Raw genomic sequence first — 9,622 nt, 5'->3', positions numbered from 1 at the left:
GGACTTAACGGTCTAATGGATCAGTGTCATCACATTTAAAATTAAAATCCCAGTGGATGTGGTGCTCAAATGGCACCTGTGGTCATGCCGTCCTTTGACATTAAAACAAGAGGAGGACGTTCCCTTCTCCACGGTCTCGGGGACGTCCAGCGCCCCCAGGTGTTCACAAAACCCCAGGGGGTTTGTGCCCGTGTTCTAGAAGCCAGGGTCTCCACCATCTCACGTATCTGAGCCCCCAGGCTGTCTTACTGTTGTTCTGCTCTAGATCGGGATCCGGCAATGTTTCCATCGCTCCCTGCCCTCCACCCCCAAATCCACCGGAGTCACGTCCACGTTAGGCAAACTTGAGCAGAGCTTTGAGCAGCCCACGCCCCACCCCCACCCCCGCCTTCAGCTCAGAACGTCCTCTTCTGCCCCAAGTTCAGAGGCCTTCAGCTTCACTGCTGTCGTACCCTTGAGATATCCTTGACGGGCGGGTGGCAGGGTCTCACTTCCCACTGATTTCTCCATCCAGAAAGACCCCCCCCCCACACACACACACACAGCACAAGAAGTGATGTCACCAACGCCCAGCTCCGCGCGGCAGAGTTTGGTGAGAACGCTAAGAACCTGCTGAAGTTTGGCAGTTATCACCCTCTGGAGCTCCTGGGATTCGGCCCCTGTGATGCTCCCTGGCACGAACTCATGAACACACAACCCCCAATTCCGCTGAGATTACTCATGAAGGAGACGTTTCACGTGTGGACTTGGAGTATCTTGACGATACTCAGATTTCATAAACAATCTATTTCATTACCTTCCACACTGCTTGGCCTACTAAATCATTTGCAGCCAGCAGCCCTGACAACTCGAGGAACTTTCTGAAACAAAACGGTCAACGTCCCATCTCTCGTGTATTCACTCTTACCTAGGTGGAAATCCAGAATCTACTTTTGTACTGTTTTCTTGCAAACAATCCATAATTCATAATTAACACCGCCTCGGAATATGACAAAGGGCTTGTTGCTGGCAAGTGGAATTGTTGGCGTGAATACAAAGCAAATGTTTTTTTTTTTTTCTCTCTCTCTCTCTCTAATTACAGGTGTTGGTTTTCTTGTTTCCTGGGCGCTGGTTTCCAGAGCCATGGAATTGGTGATGGCAATTTGATATGGGAAAAGAATGAAAAGCTATCCCATGATGGGTGGAGGATAGAGTTTAGAGAAATAAATGAAACGTGTGATTAAGTCATGGAGAGCTACAGGGAGAATTCATGTTGCTTAATTCAGCAAAAAAAAAAGAAGAGTTTGTGCTCTGTGGTGTGGTGATTGGTGGCAATGTAACTTATGGGAAATAACGTAAAATCTACATGTTTATTTTGCACACACGGGCAGGTAAATTGGAAGTTCTGGCAAATCCACAAGTTCCTAAGGTTTTTGCGGCTGTCTTGAGTACATGCGGGATATATGGACGTCCAACCTTCCCTTCCAATGAGTCTGACAGCCAGCCGGGGTGATAAGCAGGAACATAGCAGCAGGTGCGATGCTGTGAGAGGCCCCGACGCGCTCCCGGAAGGGGACGCTCAGCATCCTTGAAGAGAAGTGGGAACATCTCCCAAGTATTTGACTGTCAAAGGAAAACGTTTATTTAAGCCTCAGAGAAGGTGACAAGCATCCCATTAGGAAACCGTTGCCCCTGAAACCAATATTCCACGTTAGAAAACAGAATATTGACTTCTAACATTTTGTTTGAAGAAATACAGTCATTCGGGAATAACTACACCCAACACTGTTTCGTGTTTAGAAGCTATGGCGTGCGCCGGCCAGGTGATTCTTCAGATCTGGGGAACAGGACAATTTTAACACACATACAAGTGGTATCACCACTCAACAGACCATTTTTGAAGCACCTGTGAATACTGCGATCAGTATTGTATTTCTTTAAAAAAAAAAAAGGCACCAAAACGACTCTCTCATTAAATGTATTAGTTCCAGCGTTCCTGGGAACAAACGTGAGGCTGGGATCAGCCCTGACTTCCCGGGTCACCGTGAGCTGTGGCATCATTCCTGTGCAGCCGTGTCCCCAGCTGGCCCCCCTGGGAGCCGTGTCCCAAGAGCTGCAGGGCCAGGGCGGAGGCTGGGGCTGGGAACTCACCCACCGGCTGGCGGGTTGTGCTCCACGAAGCTCACTCACCCTGCACACTCGGAGGCGCCCTCTTCTCCATCGTCCTCTCTAACTGGTGGGGAGGGAGGCTGTCCTTCCTCACTCCCTGATGGAGGAGGAAGGTTTCGCTCCAGAGATGATGAGGCCGCCGGGGGCTCCAGGCTTCTGTCTGTGGGCTCCCTTGCACCTGCTGTGTGCTCACAGATGCCAGAGCCCATCCGCATGAGCAAACATCGGACACGCCTACCTTCACCCCACCCCCACCAGCCTTCCAGCCCATCATCAGTGGATTCCTTCTGAAATCAGGCCCACCAAACTCTAACGGAGGCCCAAAACATGCCATTCTTTTTTTCTTTACCCGACGGGCTGATTTTTTTTATTTAATGGTGAAAGGCCACTACGAGATTATAGAAACTGGGCTGTATCTCCAAGGCTCACATTCTCTGAATTAATACTTTAAAAAAATTCTCTTACCGTTTATTTATTTTTGAGAGACACAGCATGAGCAGGGCAGGGGCAGAGAGAGCGGGGGACCCAGAATCCGAAGCAGGCTCCAGGCTCCGAGCCGTCAGCCCAGAGCCCGACGCGGGGCTCGAACTCACAAACCGGGAGATCATGACCTGAGCCAAAGTCGGACGCTCAACCGACTGAGCCACCCAGGCACCCCTCTGAATTAATACTTAACACATGACAATAATTTTTACGTGCTTGTGCTAGCTATGTATATAATTCTGCCACTTAGATACTGATTCACAGCATATCAATAAAAGCGTTGCTGAATTTACTGTATGTTGCCTCACTGCTGGAAGTTCCTATACGGCACTCTCAAAAATCCATCTAAAAAATGAAACATGTAGCCAGACATCCAGATGGTTGCTCCCAATTTTCCATCCCAGGGTGAAGATATCTGCAAATACCCCAGATGTTTGCACACTGCCAGCACCAGTAGCTGAAGCGGCCTGGGATTGCTCATGACATATTTTCCGCCTAACTGCTCTTTGTCGTGGTTTTCCTTCCTTTCTTTTCTTTCTTGTTCTTCTTTCTTTTGGAAACAAGATAGCAATCACCGTGGAAGCAAGATAAAAACTGAGTTTCTAAGTATAAAGGGCAAGTTTTGGGAAAATGAAAGCAAGGCTATATAGCTTTAGAGAAAAAGGCTAAAGCCGATGGAGTGAAACAGTGGGTGACTTCAGAAAATGCAAACAGTGTCTGTAAAATAAGGCTTGGCTGGCTTATCACTCACGAGGGTAGATCGACCGTATTTAAAGTGCAACACTCCCTTGCTGTCTTCTTCTCTTTCTCATAGACCAGAGGCTGAAACAAAAAGGGGAGGGAGAGGAGGATGGAGGGAGGAAGAGACGGAAGGAAGGGAAGGAGGGAGGAAGGGAGGAGGGAGGGAGGAAGGAAAGAAGAAGGGAAGGAGGGAAGAACGAGGAAGCAGATATAGAAGTCTGAGATCTCTGCTGCTTTAGAATGCTGTGGACGGACCCTGAGTTCGTTCAATCAGACAGAATCTTTCACAAAACCGGCCAGCGGTGTGGGGCAAAGGTGGGGGGCCGGTGCAGGGTGGTCCTTTCCCTCCCTCCCAAATGGCTCCTACCATCACTTTGGATCGATCTTCCCCGTAAGGCATAAATCCAGAAGGACAAAGAGAAAGAGAGACTTCAGCAGCAAAAAAAAGTGGAAGGTAAGCTAAACCATACCCCCACAGGGAAAGGCCGAGCCGCAACGGGTTTATTCCAAAGCGGCCCCCAAAAGTTCAGGAATCCGAGGCACCAGGTGTCTCTGGGGCAGCTGCACGGGCAGGGTCAACGACAGAGCTGGGCTCCGGAAGCTTGGTCCTGTCTAGGGCGTGCAGCTGGGAGGTGAGCTCTCCACGACGCAGGCAGAACAGGTGATTTCTTCCTGCAGAGGCCAAAACGGGAAGCTCAGGGCACCTGAAGGCGAGTATCACAGTTAACAGACAAGGCTCACCTCACCGGCCTGGTTCCAGAGTCACAGTGGCCAGGCCACGCCTTCCCCGCAGGTGCTCACAAGCTCCACCCAGCGGCCAGGCCACGCCTTCCCGGCAGGTGCTCACAAGCTCCACCCAGCGGCCAGGCCACGCCTTCCCGGCAGGTGCTCACAAGCTCCACCCAGCGGCCAGGCCACGCCTTCCCGGCAGGTGCTCATAAGCTCCACCCCTGAGGAGTCTGACCCACCAAGGGGCCGAGGCACGTAGAAACTGACCTGGGGGTTCTTCAGTGAAACAGTCCAGACCAGAGAGCCCAAGCACAGGAGGGGCAGAGAGAGAGGGGGACGGAATCTGAAGCAGGCTCCAGGCTCTGAGCTGTCAGCAGAGCCCAACGTGGGGCTCGAACCCGTGAACCTCGAGATCATGACCTGAGCCAACGTCCGACACTTAACTGACTGAGCCACCCAGGCACCCCTCCTCAATTTTGAATGAAGGCTTCAATCCCTAGAATGTCCAGGCATTTTTAAACGATAATCCCCATCACCCCAATTCTACTTAATATGGGTTGAACACTGTTTACGGAGACGTCAATGCTATGCAATATGAATCACCCAATAGACAGGCTTCTAGATGCAATAGAATAAAATATCGAATGCTGTTCACCAATCAAAACCCTTATAAAACCTTGTAAAACCTCTGTCAAGAAAATGCACCAAACTCACTTTATGACCTGCTCTATTAGGTATCAAAATGTTTGCATATTTAAAGGCTTTCCTGGTAGAGAAAATCATTTCTTTTTCTTTATGGGTCATTTAGTTTTCTGCATGTTAAGTTAACAGGAGAAAAAAAGAAGCTGACATTTACTCTAATATGTTACTTGATATAAATATGTATGAGTCTCAAAGACATTCCTCCCAGGAAGGCAGGGTGTGTGAACTCGGAATGTTTATTCCCTGCAGGCACCAGGAAAGGTTGTTGTAATATCTTCATAACCGACCCTTTCCCAAAAAGGTCAACCCGGAAGCCCCTGTGGGTAAAATTTCTAGTTTAACTGTTCTCTCTCAGGTTAGCCAGGCTTAATCTCTTACCCCATTTTAGGAACCAAAGGACTATCTTAAAGGGTTGAAAAACATGTTAAAATGTCACATGTGTAACTGTTAATGTCACTTTTTAAGACTGGGATCCTTTACAATCCATAAAAGCACTGATTTATTCTCTGATCTTTTGTACTTGGGCTGGAAAGGGAAATGATGGTGGCATTTTGAACGTCCTCTAAGTGATGAGTGTTGGCCTCAAGACAGGCTCATGATTAAGATCTTGGGTTCTGGATTTGGAACCTGGGTATAAATCCTGGCTTCACGACCCTCTTGCTCTGTGACCCAGGGGGACTTGCTTATATATCCACACCTTCTGTCTTCAGAGCAAGGGACCCTATGTGGCCTCCAGTCCTGTGAGATCCCAGGGTCTTCCCAGCTTTTTGTGAAAATAGACCTCGGGGCACAGATATCATGGTGGATGCAAGTTCAGGCCGAGGTCAGTGTTCGAAGTTCCCTGCTCCTTCTGCTCTCCTAAGCTTACATGAGCCAAATTGAGTGATATTTGGGGATAACTGTATCTGAAAAATTGTTGAAATATCTCTTAGTCCCAGGACAAATTAAAAATGGCAGCCATTAGGGGCGCTGGGTGGCTCAGTCAGTTGGGTGGCCGACTACAGCTCAGGTCATGATCTCGCAGTCTGTGAGTTCGAGCTCCGCATCGGGCTCAGTGCTGACAGCTCGGAGCCTGGAGCCTGCTTTGGATTCTGTGTCTCCCTCTCTCTCAGCCCCTTCCCTGCTTGGTCTCTCTCTCTCTCTCTCTCAAAAATAATAAACATTTAAAAAAAATTTTTTTTAATGGCAGCCATTAGCCTTACGGAGGGTCTGGTCAAACTGGTGTTTAGTCTCTCCCAATCTGCAGAATTTCAGTGTCCAGAAGATGGAAAAATGTATCTTTGGAGACTGACGTCTGTGTGTCACAGAATTTGCTGATAAGCATTCCACAGGAAAATAAAACTGGAATTGTATGAAAGATTAAATCTGTATTGTACTAACGAGCAGTGTTTAATCTGTCATCGGCATGCATTTTCTCAATAGGCAAGGTTTTTACAACATTACAGAGGAAAGTAAAAAGAAACAACACCAAACGAGGCTGCGTTGCCTTTGGGAAATGGTCAAGCCAATGGCCATCCTCAGCTGAAAGGCTGTGTGTCACCTGCCAGGCTGTTCACGGGCAGGACCTGATTGATCGCGTTAGATTTGGAAATTTATCGCCACAGGACTCCCTGAAAGGAACCTCCCCACTCTTGCCACATGGTGACCTCGGCTCCGGGTCACAAATGATGGGTCCAGAATAAACACCTGACCTCAGCCAGGCCAATGAGATTCTCTCTCCTTCAAAGTCCATCCATCAGTTTCCCGGCTTAGTTTGTACCAAGGACCCCGAAGCCTGGAGGCAGCTGAGAAATCCTAACAGACAAAACGGAATGCCAGCATGAAAAAAAATGGACAACATGAACAGTAATGGCCCAGACTCCTTCAACATACGCCACATCCCTGACCCCGTTCTACGCGCTTCAAACATTGGTCGATTTAAGCCTCCCAACAACCTGCCATGTAGGTATTTTTAGAACCATTTGACACATGAGGGAACTGAGGCACGATCTGGAAAGGAAAACACCAGAGAAAGAACAAATAATAGATGCCATTTGGTCCCAGAGAAAGAGAACGATTCATCAGCTGCTAACGATCCAAGGTCTCCGCGGGATGAAATTGATACAATCATGCTTGGCGTCTGGACAGTGTTCCGGGCCGTTGTCCCTGGAAGGCAGATCCTCGCCCCCCCCACCCCCCCACCGCAGGCTGAGAGGGGGTTTGGTGGGGGGCTCCAAGCCCTCTGGCCACACGCGGGGCTCTGTGAAATGCTCTCCGCCTCCCACCCCTGCAGGTCCTGAAGAAGGCGGGCTCACACCCCGGGGGAGGGGGGGGCGGGGGTGGGCAGGGGGATGGGCATCCCCCTCCCCAGCTGGGCACAGGACAGAATTTACACCGCACGGCCTTTCCTGTGCGTCTGATGCACGAATGCCTCACCTCACTGCATCTGGGAAGCCTGCCTTTGAGCCTTCCCTGCACATCCTGTTTATTTCGCCAGGGCCTTAGCGCCACCTCCCCGCTTCCTGGAAACCGACCTAACGCCATCCAGACAAGATGTCACGAAGGTGTCACTTGAATGAACTGTGATCCTGGAGCTCTAAAGGTTGAGAAATCTTGCTGCCGAAGGCGATTTCCTCTAACAGCCCCATAAAGTGGACAGCGGGATGGATAGCTGGCCGTAAAAGGGCCAAGCTGCAGGTTGCTGGATGCAGGGGAATGATGCCTGAGGCCGCCCCGAGATCTTACGCCACAGGGAGGGAGGGATTTCTTGAGGACCAAGTGGCTCCCCCAAAGTCCATCTTGCTGAAGAAGTAGGTCTCCAGCAAAGCCCTCTGGAGGAGCAGCAGGGGCGACACTGACCCAGCCCCCAGTGTTTTACTGAATCTGTGCACCGACTGTTTACTGCGAGGCACAGGTCTGGGCACACGGACGTAGCGGGGAGCAGCGGACACAAACAGTCCCGTCTCCACGGAGCTTCCATTCGAGAGAAGAAAGAAACGCCAGTAAAGCAGCAAAACAGACTGTATGTACGTCAGATGGACACAAATACAGACAAATACACCCGGGAGGGGGATTGGGATTTTTGCGGGTGCAGACTGAAACTTGAAATGACGTAGCTTAGGAAATGCTTCCCTAAGAAGGTGATCTTTGAACACCTGGCGGGTAGAAACACAGAAAGGGCAACTAATAAATATGATCACGAAAAAAATACTAAAGATGATCAGGAAAACAGCAATAATACCCGTGAACGTCTGTATAGGACTTACTCTACGCCAGGATGTGTCCTCACAGCTTATCTCAGTGATTTTTCACGTACAGGTGAATAAACCCACGGGCAGAGAGTTAAGAAGCTCGTCCAAGGTCATCCCGGTGTTGCCCCCGCCGGTCTGGCCCTGGGGTCCGGGCTCCCAGCACCGTGGTCGATGGCTGGCGGTCCCCCGGGTCATACTGTAGGGAGTGCATGCGATTGTGTGCCCGGCCTCATGTAGACAGGGCTCCCATCGCCCCAGTGGCTCGAAAGTCATTTCCTTCTTGCCCTCCATGGTGGGACAGGTGACAGGAATAGGACCCGCGTCTCAGGGCTGCGGGGGAGCCAACAGGAACAAGAGGTATAAAGCTCTGGAAGGAGTGGGGGACACGTGGTAACTGCTCACTAAAGAACGTCAGCGTGATGATCGTGACCTTTCAGTTCGGACCGCCACCTTTGGGGAGGCTTCCATGATGACTTTCCTACGCTTCTCATTTGGTCGGCATGAGGCTGTCCCTCCAGGGCGGAGACACGGGCCCTCGTGTCCCCAATCTCCACTGGGGACTGACGGGAGGTCCAAATGGGAGGAAGAGTTAAGGAGCGTGGAGTCCTGGGGCCACTGTGTGGCTCTGATCACAGGCAGGAGAAGGCGGGGGTTCGGGTTGTTGATATTGGAGACAGCATTCGGATTCCTCCAGCTCCCTCCGCGAGGAGGACGCATACGTCCTCCGGCTTGAAAGTCCAGCACGAAGCCCTGTGGCCTCTGGGCGTACTCGCTTGGTAAATACCCACAGAAAGAAAATGTTCGCCTACAGCGGGGCCGGCAGGCAGAGAGAGGAAAGCTGGAGAGGCTCACCCTTAGTGTGAACACTGCGGGACCGTGAGGACATGTGTTATGCTCCCCGGGAAAACCCACTTTCTTTCACCTGTCTGCATACACTCGTGAGTAGTCCCGGATCTCCCCAGCAGCAGCCTCTGAAAAGACAGCCAACTTCATTGACTGGGAAACTCCAAGCCCAACCACCGACAGGCACATTCGAGGGAGGAAGTGTCTCGTGCAAGGACCCGCTGGCGTGGCCACCCTGAACGATGGAGAAGCAGCCGCCTCCCCGCGGCGCACGGGGGGGCTTCGGGCGAACCGTCAGCCCGTTTTTTCTCTGACTGACATGCTCCGCTTTCCGTTCTTTGTGACTTCTAGCAACGGGGTATGTCATTTGAGCCAATTGCCTGGACGCATTTCCCTCTTTGCCTCTCTCTGGGGCAAAATTCTGAGTGAATCGCAACCCGATGGCCAGTTGGGTCCTTTGTCGCCGAAGGAGTGTGCTTATACGGATGTGAGACGAGACGGCTCCGCTGGGATGCCTCCTCTCTGCGCTGTTGCGGATGCGGAGACAAACAGCATCGGTTGTGCTCTTCATGTTCAGCAAACGGCCTCGCAGCGGCCCCCGGGCACACATGTGGGTTCAGGCTAGTGTCCCAGCCTCCCAGCCTCCGTGCAATTCTGACCCACGGGCTTTGGACGTGTTCCACGCGACCCGTGAGCTATCTGCCTGTGCCGATCCAGCAACACGCACGCACAAATCTAGGATGATC

The 9,622-nt window shown here is 51.1% G+C and overlaps 2 long non-coding RNA genes across 4 annotated transcripts in view; both read right to left on the bottom strand.

The window, feature by feature from the left end:
• Positions 1-1,335: 1,335 nt before the first annotated feature.
• Positions 1,336-4,372, bottom strand: LOC131489492 (uncharacterized). Its single transcript, XR_009250599.1, has 3 exons — positions 4,114-4,372; positions 3,843-4,044; positions 1,336-3,453 (listed from the first exon to the last, which is right to left on the bottom strand). It is a non-coding gene; the product is annotated as an uncharacterized LOC131489492 (long non-coding RNA).
• Positions 4,373-7,147: 2,775 nt separating this feature from the next.
• LOC131489491 (uncharacterized) overlaps positions 7,148-9,622 on the bottom strand; it is a 115,849-nt gene continuing 113,374 nt past the window's right edge. Inside the window, exons 4-6 of one of the 3 annotated variants that reach the window (XR_009250596.1) lie at positions 8,886-9,004; positions 8,049-8,400; positions 7,148-7,937 (exon numbers count right to left, since the gene is read on the bottom strand). This is a non-coding gene — a long non-coding RNA (uncharacterized LOC131489491). The remainder of the gene's footprint in view (positions 7,938-8,048; positions 8,401-8,885; positions 9,005-9,622) is intronic. The other 2 variants (XR_009250597.1, XR_009250598.1) reach the window with 2 other exon arrangements.

This window comes from Neofelis nebulosa, chromosome 11 (assembly GCF_028018385.1).
Source record: "Neofelis nebulosa isolate mNeoNeb1 chromosome 11, mNeoNeb1.pri, whole genome shotgun sequence".
NCBI classification, from domain to species: Eukaryota; Metazoa; Chordata; class Mammalia; order Carnivora; family Felidae; genus Neofelis; species Neofelis nebulosa.
Note: the sequence above shows the minus strand (reverse complement) of the source record. Positions and strands in the feature narration are given on the sequence as shown.